General features: G+C 51.6%; 1 long non-coding RNA gene across 1 annotated transcript in view; it reads left to right on the forward strand.

Moving 5' to 3' along the window:
- The first annotated feature begins 1,187 nt into the window (after nucleotides 1-1,187).
- Nucleotides 1,188-4,422, forward strand: part of LOC115301850 — a 28,502-nt gene continuing 25,267 nt past the window's right edge. Inside the window, exon 1 of the long non-coding RNA XR_003913323.1 lies at nucleotides 1,188-1,302. This is a non-coding gene — a long non-coding RNA (uncharacterized LOC115301850). The remainder of the gene's footprint in view (nucleotides 1,303-4,422) is intronic.

The following is a 4,422-nucleotide window of genomic DNA, read 5'->3' on the forward strand; positions in this document are numbered from 1 at the left end:
GTCCACCATCTCGTGCCATCATTGCGAACACCCCATGAGAGACTGTAAGATGCTTTGTGTTACAAATGAGGATGGTGAATCTCAGGGAGGTTAAATTAAAGCTGTTTACAGTGACAGCTGGCTACACTTTGGGGCACCCACTCAGCATCGTGTCCACCTTCCCCCTTCCTAATAGAACCACAGTTTTACTCAGGCGGCCCCTCTGTCCCCATGTGTCTCAGGGGAAGCGGCCCCATGTCTCTGGAGCTCAGCCCCGTTGGCATTCCAGGCAATGCCAGCCTCTGCGGTGGCACATGGCTCGTGCGGGGTGAGGTTCTCCTGAGCCGACGGCACCACTCAGCAAACAGACCCGCCTTCCTCTGGCGGCCACCTAGCGAGCATGAGCGACCCCAGCTCAGGGCGGAGCCGGTATTGAGCAGACGGAAGGAGGTGGGTCTCTGATGACAGGGCTGAGTGGTCCAGCTGACCCCTCTCGAGCCTGCTTTAACTCCAGACTTCCTGTGTTGTCAGATACTCAATTTTGTTATTTTTCAACACAGTTCAACACCATTTAAATTGTCCTGATGGATACAGTGAATAAGCAACAGATATGAGATACACGTAGGTTAATCCAACTCCAAACTCCTGCCCTTTCAGATAGGGACCTAGATGAGGCAAGATTTCTTGTCTGTTTCAATAAATAATTTAACAAGAATTTATTGAGTGACTACTAAGGATATAAACTTTTTACATACAGGAAGTCATCCAATTCTCACAGTAGGCTGAGAAGACCATTGAATTGATATCTTTTAATTTTTCCCCAAAAGTGTAAACAAAGACTCAGAGAGGTTAAGTGACAGAGGTGAAGTTCAAAAAGCTTGTAAGTGGCCAGAAGTGGTTTCAAATCCAGACATCCAGTTTTTTTTCCCCAACATTGCATGCTGTCCTCCAAACCCACAGCCTGCAAGCTTTGTCTCTCCCCAGTGAGATCAGCAGCAGGCCATATTGTGAACCCAGTTCCAGTCCTGGGTTCTTTTTTTTTTAAGTTTATTTATTTTTAGGGAGAGATCAAGCGTGAGCAGGGGAGAGACAGAGAGAGAGAAAAGGAGAGAGAGTCCCAAGCAACCTCTGTGATGTCAGCACAGAGCCTGATGTGGGGCTTAATCTCATGAACTATGAGCTCATGACCTGAGATCAAGAGTCAAGAGCCACCAAGGCACCCCATCCAATACTAGTTTCAACTTTCCCCACATGCTCTGGAAAACTGCCCTTAAAATACCAGGACCTATCAGGAGCTGAGATGAGATCAGGTCTTCAGATCAGGTGAGGGGGGGAGCAAGACGTGCCGTCTCCCATTTTGATAAAAAAGAACTTCTACCCCTGGTTCCCTGCAGGGAAGTGTTAGGCGGCACTCTGCCTCATCTCTTATCCAGGACTTACTCCTTTCCCAGGGAAAGTACACTCATCAACACAAATTTGTTGAGTACCTACTATGTGCTGCAATTCAGTTCTACCTACCCAGGAGAGATCACTGCAGAACTCAGAGGTCTGGCCATCAAGGAGCTACCGTCGCTGTCAGGGGTATTGGTTAGAGGCTGCCTTTCCTAGTCCTGAAGGAACTGTCCTGTGTAGGAGACGAACCTCCTGGCTGTCTCTCAAAACCCTGTGATTATCGAAGCCGCCTGATTTATTTTTCATAGTTCCTGTTGTTGAGGCTGCGCGAATACCCATCGGTGTGCCAGGGGGAAGGATCTCGGGCAACCTAGCTTCGGGGTGAATGGGAGCAGCTTTTAAATATGCAAATATATATGGTTCATGATTGTGAACCCTGATGGCCACTAGACCAGGCGATGTGCCGATGTCTCCCGCACCACAGCTGCAAGGAGCAAGGCTCCAGATGCGTGTATACGCTCTTTTCTGGGAGGGACTGACGAGCCACACGGGGGAGGAGGGAAAGCACCATGATGATGTCCCCTGGCACGGGCTCCCCAGAGCACCGAGTGGCTGCTACTCTTGTGACAAACCTGGAGCCTGTCCCCCCAGGTGGCAGTTCCTCAAGTACGCTGGCCTCTTTCTCGGGAAGCCTGAGTGTGAGCTGCAGGGCGTGGGCTCCGCGGAGCCCTGGAGGAGGTGGCCTGCCACGCACGGCCCCTCAGCTCACAGTTCTGGGAGGCCGGGAATGAATGCAAGCCGCCGGCCTCCGGAGCCAGATGCTCAGGGGTGTCCCCTGGGCTGCCGCTGCAGAAACTGGAGTGCCAGACGTAAAACGGAAACGGAAATGGAACCCAGGACATGTATGTAAGCCCCGCTCTGGGAGATGCTGGCGCTGCACAAAGAGGGAGCGCCCGGGATGGTGCAGCCACGAGGCCACGGCTCGGCGGTGCAGAGGGAGAGTGCAAACATGGCGTCCACCGGCTCCTCCATCTCTGGGGAGAATCCTGGCAGTCCCTGCTCCCCCGCAGACACTGTGAGATTGGTAGTTGAATGTCCTTCTCGTACAGCCTGGCGCCTTCCCCACCGCTCCTGTGCTGGGCCCTGAGGAGTCTGCGGGTGAGCCCTTCAGGAGTGGGCTCCCAATTCACTACAGCCCTGGGTCAACGAGTCCCATTGATTTTTTTTTTAACATTTATTTATTTTTGAGAGACAGAGTGTCAACAGGGGAGGGGCAGACAGAGGGGGAGACTCAGAATCCGAAGCAGGCTCCAGGATCTTAGCTGTCAGCACAGAGTTTGATGTGGGGCTTGAACCCACGAACTGTAAGATCATGACCTGAGTCAAAGTTGGTCGCTTAACCTACTCAGCCACCCAGGCGCCCCGATACTTTTTATTTATTTTGAAAAAGAGAAAGAGAGAGAGCATGTGAGCAAGGGAGGGGCAGAGAGAGAGGGAGAGAGAGAATCCAAAGCAGGCTCCACGCTGTCAGGGCAGAGCCCGACTCAGGGTTCGAACTCATGAACTGAGTTGAAATCTGAAGTGGAATGCTTAACCAACTGAGCCACCCAGGCGCCCCCCGCTCGAGGTATTTTGGTATTTCACCCGCTTTTCTGTTGTGAGCTCCTTTAACTCTGGCGATGTGTGTTTATGAACTGATGCCCGCAGATAATCAGGTGGAAGGGGATGATCCCGCTCTCTCACAGAGGTCATGGTTACGAACAGCGGTAGCAATTAAAATAATTGTTGTGATTATGTGCGCTGATGATGGCTCTGTGGTGCCCTGTTCACGCATCATTCCATTCGATGTCATGATCACACTCTAAGGGAAGATAATGTTCTCAGTTTTTAGAGAAAAACAGGTTCTGAGAGGTTATAAGCCGTGCTCCGAGCTCACCTAGCATTTACCTAGCTGAGTGTGGGTTTGGAAGCTGGCTGTTGGATTCCCCAGGCCGCGCTCTTCATCACTGAGATCTTCTTGCCAGGAGGGAGGGGCGGGTGTTTGCATCATGCCCGGCACTTGGAAGGTGCTCGTCACCTAAGTGTCCTCTGTTAGCTCTCTGAGACGGGGCTTTCGCACTATTTTGCTTATAGCTGGTTCTTCGGTGCCTAGCATATGCCTGGCCCTGAGTAAGTGCTCATTAAATATTTGCTGAATGTATGGAATAAAGGAGTAGATGAATGAATGAATGAATGAATGATTGAATGAATGAATACATGAGTGAACAGGAGAATCAAGAACTGTGGGGGTTTAGAGGCATGAAAGATTTTTTCCCCCACTTTGGGAGCAGTGAAAGAAAAAGAGAAGAATCTATAATGATCCCCTCTGATTCTGGCACTAAATATCTCTAAGACCTCCGAATGGGCTCTTTGGTTTGTGGCAGGGCCAGGGGGGAAGGAGGAAGCGGCCCTCTGGGGGCATCGTGGGGGGTCTAGGTCTCACGCCCACTGCAGGAGGGAGGGAAGTAGGGAAACCTCCTGACTGTAGGGCAGAGACTTGAAAGTCTTTCCTCCGAGAAACCTGCTCAGCAACTGAAGCTTTTCCCAAATGGAAACGAAGATTCTTCCTCCTGCAGAGTGGAGGTCCCTAACTTTGCCCTGTTAGTCTCCCGGGGTTGTTGGGTCTGAGGGAAGGTTGTCCCGGACCAAACGTTTAGGTGCAGGCTGTGTGCAGCTTCGGGGAATTGTCTAGGGACCCCAAAGCAAAACAAGTTCTGTGATGCTCTCATTCAAAAAGGCAGAGCATCAGGGAAACCAGGAGAAATGTTCGTGACCCCTGGCCATGGAAAGTGCTGGAGAGACGCTGCTTCCCAGAACCAGGAACCACTGGAGTACTGGATGACTCGCGCTCTGAACCAACTTTTCCCTCCCAGGTCAAAGGCGGGCTCAACCTAAGGCAGCACCACCTCCCTCCAGAGCTACCTCCTGCTAGAACAATTTGCTGGTTGCCATTTCATCGCCAAAGAGGCCCCTGGGAAAGGAGGAGATTGGAAGGGGATGCCCCTCCAAAAC

This window comes from Suricata suricatta, chromosome 9 (assembly GCF_006229205.1).
Source record: "Suricata suricatta isolate VVHF042 chromosome 9, meerkat_22Aug2017_6uvM2_HiC, whole genome shotgun sequence".
Taxonomy (NCBI): domain Eukaryota; kingdom Metazoa; phylum Chordata; class Mammalia; order Carnivora; family Herpestidae; genus Suricata; species Suricata suricatta.